At 40.2% G+C, this 15,422-nt stretch overlaps 1 protein-coding gene across 6 annotated transcripts in view; it reads right to left on the bottom strand.

Moving 5' to 3' along the window:
* The window catches only part of NFIX (nuclear factor I X), a 167,810-nt gene extending 152,744 nt beyond the window's left edge, over positions 1–15,066 (bottom strand). For 5 of the 6 annotated variants that reach the window (XR_005775683.1, XM_040414996.1, XM_040414994.1 and 2 more), the window contains exon 1: positions 14,921–15,066. The gene's annotated coding sequence lies outside the window, so the exon portion shown is untranslated. Of the gene's footprint in view, positions 1–14,605; positions 14,634–14,920 lie in introns of all 6 variants that reach the window. The other variant, XM_040414995.1, reaches the window with a different exon arrangement.
* Positions 15,067–15,422: the final 356 nt, after the last annotated feature.

Below are 15,422 nucleotides of genomic sequence, written 5' to 3'. Positions count from 1 at the left end.
TGTCTAGGGAGCAATCATCAGGGGAAATAAAATGGCCGCCGTCCTATTAGTACATACAAAACCTTTCCTGATCACACATGAGGACAAGTTAGGCTACTTTCACACTAGCGTTTTTTTGCGGATCCGTCATGGATCTGCAAAAACGCTTCTGTTACAATAATACAATTGCATGCATCCGTTATGAACAGACCCGGTTGTACTATGTCTTATATAGCCAAGACGGATCCGTCATGAACTCCATTGAAAGTCAATGGGGGACAGATCCGTTTTCTATTGTGTTGGAGAAAATGGATCCGTCCTGACACACAATGTAAGTCAATGTGGGACGGATCCGTTCTCTCTGACACCATAGATAACGGACATCCCAGGACGGACAGAAAAACGCTGCAGGCAGCGTTTTGGTGTCCTCCTCCAGGGCGGAATGGTGACTGAACGGAGGCAAACTGATGCATTCTGAGCGGATCCTTTTCCATTCAGAATGCATTAGGGCAAAACTGATCCGTTTTGGACCAAATGTGAGAGCCCATGATGGATCTCACAAACGGAAATCCAAAACGCTAGTGTGAAAGTAGCTTAACTTTACAACACTGAGGTAAAGAGCTGCCTCATCCTTATCCTCCTCTCCTACTTGTCAGGGATTATGATCCTGAATACAGATGATAAGAACTTTAGCTGAATCTCTGGGGAATTTAGTTCATGAAGAGACATGAAGTACAGAGAGGACGGACAGGACAGGCTGTGGTAATGGAGACTGTAAACAAGAGCTGCTGCTCATTAGCCACACCTCACCCTCCTCTCATGTCTCCTCCTCTCCTCTATTCCCACAGAGATTCACCTGTATTCAGGATTTCAGGATCATAATCCCTGACAAACAGAGCATAGAGGAGGATGAGGCAGCTCTTTACCTCAGTGTTGTGAAGTAACTTGTCCTCCTGTGTGATTAGGACAAGTTTTATGTGTACTAATAGGACGGCGGCCATTTTATTTCTCCTAATGATTTTTCCCCAGACAAAACGATCCATTATAACTAATGAAAGGTATTTGGGAAAATATTTATAATAAACTAATATTTATGTATTTTCATATTTTTTTTAATTCCTGCAGAACCCCTTTAAAGCTTAATCACTCTAAATACCAGCATATAAATGCAGTAATGCTCGGCATTACTATAAAATACAGTCCTGACAGATCCAGCTCTTTCACAGTAATTAATTAAGAGTCCAGATCAGATTTTGGCTGGGATTAATCTTTCCTTTCACACATGGCGATCAGTGGGAGGGGGCGTGCATAAGTAGGGAGGCAAGTCTTGTCAAAATAAACACAAATACAGACGGTCTGAAGAGAGAGAGCAAAAGGGAGAGAGAGAGGGGTGTGAGCAGCGGCTGTGACACAGTCCTAACTTGGCATCATTATACAATGCAGTAAATGATTAGATATGGCAGCACACCGTCCTAATATCTAGGCTAACCAGAATTACATATTATACATGGATATGTAGAGATCTATGGTAAACGTGCATCAAGTGTACACTTCTAAACTCAAAGGATCTGTAGAATTCAATTATATTTCTAGACATTTTTACTTTGTCACATATTATATTGTTTTATGGTTTTGAAGGTATTCTTGGTTGAAGAATAATGGCTTTCTCATCACATCTGCCTGTGGTTATAGTTATTGGGTGACCACTAAAAAAACACCCTAAATTTGGCCGAACACTTCAGATTGCTGTCAGCCAAACACTTCCTCCCATCCCCCCACATTGATACAGGCTATTAGCAGAGCGGAGCAAGCGCAGGACAGCAGCTCCATAGCACATTGCGCTACCTGTGCCCGCTCTGCAAAAGCTTCCAAGGTTCCAGACACATCTATGTCAGGCTTGAGAAGAGCAGCGCTGGTAAAGGGGGCCGCAGCGATGTATGCTTCGGCCTGTACAGCGCTCAGTACAGCCTAGTACACCGTGGTTTATGGTTTGCAAAACACAACAAACACCTTAAGTTCAGGTGGCTATTTCACTACGAAAATTAAAAAAATAAAGTATATTACAAATATTCTTTTTATCACATGTATGATAGGTTTTAATGAAGTTAAAGTGGAAGTTTAGGTACACTTTAAGCTTTCCTCTGAAGAACTTAAAGGGCATCTGTGGAGATTAAGGCATAATTGACAGATTGGGTGTTTGTTTGGAAGTAGTTGTATAGATGAGTGGTATGGTTGGACAGATGGATATTAATAAATGAAGGGCCCTATTGAATGGGTTTCTGGTATAGTATAATAAATCAGTGACATGATTGGAAGGTGCCATGAATAGATGGTACCTTGATGTGAGAAATGTCCTTGAAATGAATTAAAATAACATGAACAGCAATGGTACTCTACTCTACCATCGTTTGAGATAGAATTTTATTCACCAAGTTTGTTAAAGGTAAGAATAAATAAATGTACAATGCATTTGTAAACTTTTCACATTTTTTTATGTTGCGGCCTTGTGCTAAAATAAAATAAAAAAAAAGTTTAATTTTTTCCCATCGATCTGCACTCAATACCCCATGACAAGAAAGTGAAAAGAGAATTTTAGATTTTTTTTTTCGAAGACAAGTATTCAGGCTGTTTGCTATGACACTTGAAATTTAAACCTTGAATGAAGTACCCCTGTGATAAATGCAGTTGATTGGACATGATTTGGAAAGACACAACCAATGTACTATATAAGGTCTCACAGCTGACAATGGATATCAGAGCGAAAACCAGGCCATGAGGAGCAAAGAACTGCTTGTTGAGCTCAGATATATGATTGTGTGGAGGCACAGATCTAGAGAAAGGTACAAAAACATTTCTGCTGCACAGAAAGTTCCCAACAGCACAGTGACCTCCATAACTCTTAAATAGAAGAAGTTTGGTAGAACCAAGACTCTTCCCTGGTAAGGCTACTTTCACACTCACGTTTGGTGCGGATCCGTCATGGATCTGCACAGACAGATCCGTTCAGATAATACAACCGCATGCATTCGTTCAGAACGGATCTGTTTGTATTATCTTTAGCATAGCCAAGACGGATCCGTCTTGAACACCATTGAAAGTCAATGGAGGACGGAGCCCTGAACGGATCTCACAAACGGAAAGCCAAAACGCCAGTGTGAAAGTAGCCTAAAGGAGAAGGATCTTGGTAAGAAAGGTGACCAATAACCCAATTGTCACTCTGGCTGAGCTCCAAAGATCCTGTGTACAAATGGAAAAAACTTCCAGAAGATCAACCATCACAGCAGCATTCCACCAATCTAGGCTTTATGGCAGAGTGGCCACAAAGAAGCCTCTCCTCAGCTAAAGACACACGAAAGCCTGCCTAGAGTTTTAAAAAAAAACACCTAAAGGACACTCAGACTGTGGGAAGCAAGATTCTCTGGTCTGATGACACTAAGATTGACCTTTTTGGCCTCAATTCTAAGCTTCGTGTTTGGGGGAAACAACGTGCTCCTCATTACCTGCCCACACCATCTTCACAGTAAAGCATGGTGGTGGCAGCATCATGCTGGGGGGACAGGGAGACTGATCAGGCTTGAGGGAAAGCTGAATGGAGCAAAGTACAGGAATATTCTTAATGAAAACCTGATCTAGAATTCTCTGGATGTCAGACTGGGCCTGAGGTTCACTTTCCAAGAAGACAATGACCCTAAGCACACAGCCTAGGAGTGGCTTAGGGACAACTCAGTTAATGTTTTCAAGTAGCCCAGACAGAGCCCTGACTTGAACCAAATCGAACATCTCTGGAGAGTCCTGAAAATGGCTGTCCACCAACTGTCACCATCCAACCTGACAGAGCTTGAGAGGCTCTTCAGAGAAGAATGGCAGAAAATCCCCAAATACTGAGGTACAGACCTTGTGGCATCATCCCCAAGAAGACTGGAGGCTGTCATCACTACCAAAAGGGTTCAGCTAAGTCCTTGATACTTATATCAATGCAAGGTTTAAGTTTTTCTTTTTCAATAAATTAGCAAAAATTTCTAACATTTTGTTTTCACTTTGTCATTATGGGGTATTGAGTGCAGAATCATGGAGAAACACATGGCTACAACATAACAAAATGTGAAAGGGTGTGAAGTCTTTCCAAATGCTTTATGTTCTATATAGGCATATTAGACACGGTTCGAATTTTTTTTGTTTTAATGCTAATTCAAAACTATCAACAAGCAGGCTACCTACTACTTCCACTTTTTTTGGGGGGTCCTCACGCACATAACAACATTTTTCTACAGTGTGCTATCCGTTTATAAAATTAATGACACTCATCACAAGTCAGTGGGGCTATTCACAATTTTTTTTCCACTAATCAGCATGTTAGATCCAAGAGTCTCACAGGACTATTCTTGTCCTTTTTTGTGGATGAGAATTGCACTTTCTATTAATGGGAATGCAAAAAAAAAAAAAATGAGCGCAGAAGATACCTGGTTTTCAAGCATCAGTTTTTTTGTGGAACAAAAATTATACACGACCATGTGCATGAGGCCTTATTATTTGTCTCATTGTATTTTGGGTTTATATGGGTGTAGTGTTGCGTCTTTTTGAAGGTTTGGAGTTATTTTGGGGAACTGGGGCTGAAATGTCCCTTAGCTGCGCTCTCTCAAATGAGCGTTGCTAACGGACACCCGTCTTCTATTAGCATAGGAGAGATGGGCTGTGCGGGAGCTGCGGGCTTCTGCCTGCCCTGCTCCCTCACAGCCTGGTGGGCTCAGGAGTCTTTTGTGTTAAAATTAAATATACATTCCCCCTTTTTATTAAATATAATGCACTTGTACACTATCTGTGTGCTCACTGTCCAGCGCTGTCAGTGAGCTGCTTTCCCCCTGCACTCCTGGTGTGCTGATTAATGAACCAGCCGCCGGGTGAGATGCCTGTTTGAGCGGTAAGCGCTCACTACAGGCAGTGCAGGCAGGCAGGGGGAAGCTGCTATACAGTATATAAGGACATAACTGTCCTTTTATACTGTATAGCAGCTTCCCACTGCCTGAAGTGAGCGCTTACCGCTCACACAGGCATCGGTCCCAGCGGCTAGTTCATTAGTCAGCACACCAGGAGTACAGGCGGAAAGCAGCTCACTGGCCACGCTGGTCAGTGAGCACACAGATAGTGTACAAATACATTATCTCTTATATATATAAAATTGAGTTTCTGTCTGTCTCTGTCTGAACGTCTGTCTGTTCTTTATGCGCAACCAAACGACTGGACCGATCTTCACCAAATTTGGCAAACAGGTACATCGGGTGTCCGGGAAGGTTTTAGACCGGGTCTCAGCTTTCTAGGACATACCATTCCCGAAATATTCCCCAAAAATGCATTAGCCAATAGAATCCTGCAAGTCAGTCTTTCACTTATATCCCAACTGCCATACACACGGTCAGATGTCCCTTATCAGCCAATAGAAGCTCGCAGGCCCGTAGTCTCCACATACACGCAGTTTTACTCCAGGTTTCTATAACAACCCAGCCATTTTTCTTCACTGCTGTAGGTCAACTTTAGGCTAGGGCTACACAACGACATGTGTCGCGCGACAATAAATCTCACTACACATAGGGCACAACTACACTGCGACAATAATGTTGCGCGACAATTTTTATAATGATAGTCTATGGTGTTGCACTGCGACTTGCTGCGACTGCGACAGTCACAGAAAAATCCATCTTGGATGGATTTTTTGCGACTGTCGTGTCGCAGTCGCAGCATGTCGCAGTGCGACACCATAGACTATCGTTATAAAAATTGTTGCGCGACATTGGTGCGACAAAATGTTGTGCGACACATCTCGTCCTGTAGCCCTAGCCTTAAAGGGGCAGGATGCTGTGGAGGTCACTGTTAAGGAGGCAGGGGCCACTATTAAAGGGGCGTTCACTGTGGATGTTACTGTTAAGGAGACAGGCTGCTGTGGAGGTTGCTGTTAAAGTGGCAGGCACTGCGGAGGTCACTGTTAAGGGAACGCGGTACTGTGGCAGTCACTGTTAAAAAGACAGGTGCTGTGGAGGTCTCTGTTAAAGGGGCAGGGAACAGTGGAGATCACAGATAAGGGGACGGTCCCCTATGCAGGTCAATGTTAAGGGGCAGGGTGCTGTATAGGTCACTGTTAAGGGGGCGGTCCCCTGAGGATGTCAAGGGAGTGGGGTGCTGTGAAACTCACTGTTAAAGGGGCGGGCTGCTGTGAAGGTCAAAGTTAAGGGGATGGGCTGCTATGGAGATCCCATTTTAACCACCTCAGCCCCCAGTGCTTAAACACCCTGAAAGACCAGGCCACTTTTTACACTTCTGACCTACACTACTTTCACCGTTTATTGCTCGGTCATGCAACTTACCACCCAAATGAATTTTACCTCCTTTTCTTCTCACTAATAGAGCTTTCATTTGGTGGTATTTCATTGCTGCTGACATTTTTACTTTTTTTGTTATTAATCGAAATTTAACGATTTTTTTGCAAAAAAATGTCATTTTTCACTTTCAGTTGTAAAATTTTGCAAACAAAACGAGATCCATATAGAAATTTTGCTCTAAATTTATTGTTCTACATGTCTTTGATAAAAAAAAAATGTTTGGGTAAAAAAAAAATGGTTTGGGTAAAAGTTATAGCGTTTACAAACTATGGTACTAAAATGTGAATTTCCGCTTTTTGAAGCAGTTCTGACTTTCTGAGCACCTGTCATGTTTCCTGAGGTTCTACAATGGCCAGACAGTACAAACACCCCACAAATGACCCCATTTCGGAAAGTACACACCCTAAGGTATTCGCTGATGGGCATAGTGAGTTCATCGAACTTTTTATTTTTTGTCACAAGTTAGCGGAAAATGATGATTTTTTATTTTTTTTTTATTTTCTTACAAAGTCTCATATTCCACTAACTTGTGACAAAAAATAAAAACTTCTATGAACTCACTATGCCCATCACGAAATACCTTGGGGTCTCTTCTTTCCAAAATGGGGTCACTTGTGGGGTAGTTATACTGCCCTGGCATTCTAGGGGCCCAAATGTGTGGTAAGGAGTTTGAAATCAAATTCTGTAATAAATGACCTGTGAAATCCGAAAGGTGCTCTTTGGAATATGGGCCCCTTTGCCCACCTAGGCTGCAAAAAAGTGTCACACATCTGGTATCTCTGTATTCAGGAGAAGTTGAGGAATGTGTTTTGGGGTGTCTTTTTACATATACCCATGCTGGGTGAGATAAATATCTTGGTCAAATGCCAACTTTGTATAAAAAAATGGGAAAAGTTGTCTTTTGCCAAGATATTTCTCTCACCCAGCATGGGTATATGTAAAATGACACCCCAAAACACATTCCCCAACTTCTCCTGAGTACGGAGATACCAGATGTGTGACACTTTTTTGCAGCCTAGGTGGGCAAAGGGGCCCATATTCCAAAGAGCACCTTTCGGATTTCACAGGTCATTTTTTACAGAATTTGATTTCAAACTCCTTACCACACATTTGGGCCCCTAGAATGCCAGGGCAGTATAACTACCCCACAAGTGACCCCATTTTGGAAAGAAGACACCCCAAGGTATTCCGTGAGGGGCATGGCAAGTTCCTAGAATTTTTTATTTTTTGTCACAAGTTAGTGGAAAATGATGATTTTTTTTATTTTATTTTTTTCATACAAAGTCTCATATTCCACTAACTTGTGACAAAAAATAAAAACTTCCATGAACTCACTATGCCCATCAGCGAATACCTTGGGGTCTCTTCTTTCCAAAATGGGGTCACTTGTGGGGTAGTTATACTGCCCTGGCATTCTAGGGGCCCAAATGTGTGGTAAGGAGTTTGAAATCAAATTCTGTAAAAAATGACCTGTGAAATCCGAAAGGTGCTCTTTGGAATATGGGCCCCTTTGCCCACCTAGGCTGCAAAAAAGTGTCACACATCTGGTATCTCTGTATTCAGGAGAAGTTGAGGAATGTGTTTTGGGGTGTCTTTTTACATTTACCCATGCTGGGTGAGATAAATATCTTGGTCAAATGCCAACTTTGTATAAAAAAAATGGGAAAAGTTGTCTTTTGCCAAGATATTTCTCTCACCCAGCATGGGTATATGTAAAATGACACCCCAAAACACATTCCCCAACTTCTCCTGAGTACGGAGATACCAGATGTGTGACACTTTTTGTGGAAATAGCACTTACGCCTTAATACATAAATAAATTAATGGGAATAATAGTCAGAGTTATGTGAGTGACAGTGGCTGTAGTGATTTTCATGGATCTATAACCCATTCAGGACAATTCACCTTTATAAACCTAGGGTACTAAATAAGCTTGCTTGTTGATGGTTTCCTTATTCAAAAGTAAAGATTGAGAGGTTGTCACAGCCTTATACATATTACTGATATGCTTAGTCTATTATGACCTATAGCAAGGTACATATGATTAAAGGGATTTTCCCACGAAAAATATTCTACAGTTTTCAAATCAACATCTGGATTCTTTTGTAATTGCATGTAATTATAAATTCAGCACACCCTCTGAGTTATTCAATAAAATGTATCTGTTTAGCGCCACCTGCTGTTTGCTCTTTTTCTTATTTCTTTGTCCGGTTCACTGAGATGGCCGCACATGCTCAGTTTCATCCTTAAACTGCCTCCTGAGCTGTGATAGGCAGAGCATGGACACATCCCCTGAGCAGCAGCAGCAGAAAAAACACTTCCCTTTGAGCTTTCAGCATAATATAAATCCATCAGAGCAATGATTGGGGAGATCTTTGGATCCATGTGAGGTACAGGGCTGGTTCTAGTTTTGTTAGATTGTTCTATATGATGTCTGATTTTCATTTTATACCCCTTTAACTCCAGGTAAGACACAGACCACTTTACTATTTGCTGATAGCATTTCTCAATAAAAGCTATTGTGCTTGAAAAACAAATGATTTAGTGATTCAACTTTGTAGAACAGAAAGCAAACTTTGCGATAGTACTCCTATCACACATTCCATTATGAGTACTTTTGACCTTTTTGTGGCTGCAGTCTCTGAACCCTCAATAAATGGGTACTTTAGATCAGACTGGGAAGCACCATGTTTGTATCTACTTATAACCCTTATTACTATAAAAAAAAATCCCTATGCTTCATGTTATATCTACACATGCTGAAACGTCTTCCTGTAACTATAAAACCTATCTACTACCATTCAGTTAATCCATATAACATCTCCTATATCTCCTACTAGTACACCATATAACCTCTACTATATCTCCTACTCAGTGGCGTACATAGAGAAGTAAGGGCCTCATAGCAGGGATCAAACCAGCTTCCCCCCCCCCCCCCCCCCCACACACACACACGCGCGCACACACACACACAGGACAGAAGGGCTTCTGTCTAAAGCCTTTTCAATGACCCTTGGGCCATTTTTCCACTGCCTCATTTGCTAAAAGTTGTATTTTTAGGGGGTAGAGCCCTGACCAAGTTTTCACCTCCAGTAGAAGAGGAGATGATCCCAACTAAGACTGGGCCCCCTCTTGCCCTGGGCCCCATAGCAGTCGCATGGTCTGCCGCTATGGTAGTTACGCCACTGCTCCTCCTACTACTACTACTCCATATAACCTCTTCTATATCTCCACCTATTACTCCATATATCCTCTCCTATATCACCTCCTGTAACTCTATTTAACTTCTCCTATATCTCATCCTATTACTCCATATATCCTCTCCTATATCGCCTCCTATTACTCCATATATCCGCTCCTGTATGTCCACCTATTACTCCATATAATCTCTCCTATTACTCCATATATCCTCTCCTATATCTCCTCCTATTAATCTATATATCCTCTCTCCATATCTCTTATCACTCCATGTAACCTCTCCCTATATCTCCTCCTATTACTCCATGTAACCTCTCCTATATTTCCTTCTATTACTCCATATAAACTCTCCTATATGTCCACCTATTACCCCATATACCCTCTCCGATATCTCCTCCGATTAATCTCTAAATCCTCTCTCCATATCTCCTAACTCCATATAACCTCTCCTATATCTCCTCGTATTACTCCATATAACCTCTCCTATATCTCCTCCTATTACTCCATATAACCTCTCCTATATCTCCTCCTATTACTCCATATAACCTCTCCTATATCTCCTCCTATTACCCCATATAACTTCTCCTATATCTCCTCCTATTACTTCATATAGCCTCTTATTACTCAATATGACCTCTCCTATATCTCTTCCTATTACTTCATATAACCTCTCCTATATGCCCACCTATTGCCCCATATATCCTCTCCTATATTGCCTGTTATTACTCCATGTAACCTCTCCTATATCCCTCCTGTTACTCCATTTAACCTCTCCTACATCTTTCCCTACTACTTCATATAACCTCTCCTATATCTCCTCCTATTACTCCACATAACCTCTCCTATATCTCCCCCTATTACTTCATATATCCTCTCCTATTTCTTCTTCTATATGGTATCTCCTCCTATTACTCCATATATTCTCTCCTATATCTCCTATAATTCCATATAATCTCTCCCTATATCTCTTCCTATTGCTCCATATAACCTCTCCTATATATCCTCCTGTTACTCCATATACCCTATCCCATATCTCCTATTATTCTATATATTGTCTCCTATATTTCCTCCTATTACTCTATATAACCTCTCCCAGTTCTCCTCCTGTTATTCCATATAACCGCTTCTATTACTCCATGTAACCTCTCCTATATCTCCTATTATTCTATATATCCTGTCCTATATTTCCTCCTATTACTCTATATAACCTCTCCCATTTCTCCTCCTGTTATTCCATATATCCGCTTCTATTACTCCATATAACCTCTCCCATATATCCTCCTATTACTTCATATATCCTCTCCTATATCTCCTCCTATTACTCATATTATTATTATTATTATTAAAGCGCCATTCATTCCATAGCTCTGTACATGTGAATAACCTCTCCTTATATCTCCTCCTATTATTCCATCTAACCTCGCCCTATATCTTCTCCTATCTTTTCCTATAACCTCTCTCTATATCTCCTCGTATTACTCCATATATCATTTCCTATATCTCCTCCTATTACTCCATATAACCTCTCCTATTACTCCATATAACATCTTCTATATTTCCTCCTGTTACTCCTTATAATCTCTCCTATATTCACTCCTATTATTTCATATAACCGGTCCCTATACCTCCTCCTATTACTCCAAGTAACCTCTACTATATCCCCTACTATTACTTTATATAACAGTGATGGCTAACCTTCAGCACTCCAGTTGTGGTTAAACTACGACTCCCAGCATGCTCCATTCATTTCTATGGAGCTCTGAGAACAGCGGGTGTACATCTTCGGAGTCATAGTTTTATCATAGCTGGAGTGCCGAAAGTTAGCCATCTCAGCCATTTAACCTCTCCTATATCTCCTCCTATTACTCTATATAACCTCTCCTATATCTCCTCCTATTACTCCATATTACTTCTCCTATATCTCTTCTTATTACTCTATATAACATCTCCAATATCTCCTCCACCTACTCCATATATCCTCTCCTATATCTCATCGTATTACTCCATATATCCTCTCCTATATCTGCTCCTATTACTCCATATAATCTCTCCCTATATCTCCTCCTATTACTCCATATAACCTCTCCCTATATCTCCTTCTATTACTCCATATAACCTCTCCCTATATCTCCTCCTTTTACTCCATATAACCTCTCCCTATATCTCCTCCTATTACTCCATATAACCTCTTCTATATCTCCTCCTATTACTCCATATAACCTCTCCCTATATCTCCTCCTATTACTCCATATAACCTCTCCCTATATCTCCTCCTATTACTCCATATAACCTCTCCCTATATCTCCTCCTTTTACTCCATATAACCTCTCCTATATCTCCTCCTATTACTCCATATAACCTCTCCTATATCTCCTCCTATTACTCCATATAACATCTCCAATATCTCCTCCACCTACTCCTTATATCCTCTCCTATATCTCCTGGTATTACTCCATATATCCTCTCCTATATCTGCTCCAATTATTCTATATAAAACGTGAAACGTACAGCGGCTCACCCCCGTTCCGTATGGATAGGTGCTCACCCTCTGGTCCTACCCTCAGGACCCACAAAAGGTAATGGCAATATAGAAAAGTGAGGGGGCACTCCAAAAGGGATGTCTAGATAATATAGATATAAATATCTATCTTATCTAGACATCCCTTTTGGAGTGCCCCCTCACTTTTCTATATTGCAATTATTCTATATAACCTCTCCTATATCTCCTATTACTCCCTATAACCTCTCCCTATATCTCCTCCTAATACTCCATATATCCTCTCCTATATCTCCCCCTATTACTCCATATAACCTCTCCTATATCTCCTCCTATTACTCCATTTAACTACTCTATTATCTCCTCTAATTACTTTGGAATTACATATAACTTCTATTACCCCATAAATCCGGCAGGTAACTATAGTACATTATTCCTTCTATCTGCCCATATTAGTAGGCACAACACTTATTTTCATAGTTATCCTTAAATTATTAAGCTGTTCTATTGATGAGACTTCTACTTTAATCCCTGCCTCCTTAAGTCTTTTTATTAATCTTTAATGTGTATAAATATTCTTTACAAATATTCTCATTTTAGTACGTATTTTTATCCCATTTTACCTCACTGTCCCTTTAATGTAAGAAAGGGAAAGAAGTGACAGAACTTTCCAGACTTGTAGAGATGAGCAGTCACTGCTGGTTTATGGAAGTATTTCCATGTTATGCTTTATATCTCTGCTGATGATAGACCTTTAGGTAAATGCAGATTGGGATGCGTCTTTCTGGTTACTTCGCGTTTAGCTTTAAAGTTGAGGTACAACTCAACTACTGTATTACGATTTATCGCTAGATATTTACACGGCCTATATAGTTTTTTTTTGTCCTCATTATTCAATAAACCCGGGATACTATAATTGAGAACCATGAACACATTCCTCAAGCTGATAGTTTGTGTGACATCTAAACTTGATGATGATAGTAGTCATACAGTTTTTTTTTTTTTTTGCATTTTTACATTTGTTTCTATTTGTATGTTAGTGACCTAATAGATACGCACAAGTATAAGAAATAGATAATCAGATGTATAAAAAAACAGCACAAAATTATAAAAGGCTCGGTTTGTGTTTCATATACACATCTATGCATATATAGTAAATGTAGATACGCATAAACGAATGTGATATATATATATATATATAGAGTGCATGTAAAGAAACATCAGTTATTATTACACACATGTAATATCTGGCCAGATAAATAATAATCACAAGTTTTCGTCATGCCCTTTATATCTGGTATAGGTGATTATTATGTACAATGCATTTAGCTAATAAATAATTTAAAGCCGAATTTGCACATAATATTTGTCACAATTGGAACGTTTGTCCTAAATCCTGTCCGCCATATGTTGCTATATACTATGACTTTCATCTTGTATTATACACAGTAAATCACTGCTATCTATTGAATAGGCATTCTCATACCAGTATGATAATTAACAGCATTTTGCCTATAATTATTTTGTTGTCGCAACCTTTCTGCATGGTAGTTGTTGGCCCACATGTACCTACACTTATTCATAGAGTAGTGACGGCTCCTTTGAAAGGATTGTCACCTCAAGCTTAGGGTCTGGGCACTATGACACAGAGTACTGTACTAGACCTGAACGTATAGGAATTTACATTGCCAGAGGTTATATTAACATGTACATTAGCCTGATATATATAGGTGCCAAATAAAAGATCTACATTGTGGATTACAGTAGCAAAGTCATAGCGATTTTATAAAATAAAGGATTTGAGCTGTCAAGTAAAGTCCGTCCTTTAGTTGCGGAAACTTTAACAGCGATCACTTTCTAACAGGTTGTGTACAAATGTTGCCTGTCCTCCGCACCCCACTCTGTTGTACCCCTCTCAGTTTGCCTACTTATAACTCATTGGTAGTGCCAAGAACCTTTACCTGATGACGGGTCGATCAGGTCCTCAACTGCAATCATTGAAAGCGCCCTAATTATGTCTGGCACAGGGAACACATTGCAGCCCGTTTTATGGTTATTTCAATTAGAAGGTGCATATAAATGGTGATAGATTGAAAATGATGTACATAAAATACACACAGATATAAATGAACATATATATGTATATATATATATATATATATAGTTAGACTCCTAAATACACACACACACACACATACACTCCAAATATACATAGTCTAAGTACTATTGATTTTTTATGACACAAAATGAATACTATTACAGGTACATATTTCACTTATATCAGCTAAATGCATTCTGTATTTCTCCGTGAACCCGGCCTGTCCTAGGAATTTAGGGCCAAGGTAAAGGTTGCTTCTACTCGAGGTCTGGCAGGTTTCTGCCAGTATGAAGCAGAGCCGGGACAGTTTTGAGGGATATTGAAATAAATCTTCAACCCAAAAAGGATACGAATTATGCTTACAAGTTTTGTTTTCCCCTTAGAAAGAGCCACCCACATCATTTTAGCATAAATAAGAAGAAAAAAACTGAGATGACTTAATAATATTAAGATGGCACATACCAGAGAGAGGACAGAGGAAGACACACTTCTGCCAACGGGTGCAAAGAGTGAGAGGGGGGGAAAAAAACAGATGCCTTAAGTTTCCAAGAAGAGAAAAGTTTTTTGTTTTTTTTTCAGAAATTCTTGTACAGAAACAAAAAGAAGAGTACAAAAAAAGAAAACATAAAAAACTCAACAAAAGAATAACAAAACTGACTAAACAGAAAGAGAGGATGTTGCTTAGAGAGAGAGTCAGCAGAGAGAAATAGGTTATTGAGGACAAAAATAGAGAGTTAAAAAAAATGGTGGGAAAAAAAGGCGCCTGTTAAACCTTACATCTCCTGATCCTTTCTCCTCTCCTTGAATTGCTTTTACTCTAACACCCAGTCCGAAATGCAGGGAAGTCAGCGTTGGAACACTGGAATCCTGCCATCTTCTTTGCGAGCCAGCCTGTAGATTTCTCAGCTGCAGTCAGCCTGCAATACACTTTTACAGGAAGGGGGGGACAGAGAGAGTGTGTGCGTGTGTGTGCAAGAGGGAGAGACACCGTGGATGTCTCTTTTTTTCACCCAAGTGCCGTAAGTTTATTATTTTTTTCTCTTTCTCTCCTTTTTGCCTTTTTTACAATTCAGAATGTCTATTTTTTTTATTTGTTTTATATACCACTTTTCTTTTACCCACGCTTGCCATTTTGGTGCCAGCTCTGATGTTGGCATGGGCTGGACATTTTTTTTTTCTTGGCTGGGCTGCCTCTCCCCCCTTTCCCCTTACCCCCAGCTCCTCCACCCCTTCCAAACTCTGTTTCTACGCCCTGCCCTTGCTCTCTCTCGCTCTCTCT

Source organism: Bufo bufo, chromosome 1, assembly GCF_905171765.1.
Source record: "Bufo bufo chromosome 1, aBufBuf1.1, whole genome shotgun sequence".
NCBI classification, from domain to species: domain Eukaryota; kingdom Metazoa; phylum Chordata; class Amphibia; order Anura; family Bufonidae; genus Bufo; species Bufo bufo.
This window is presented reverse-complemented; position numbering and strand designations above follow the sequence as displayed.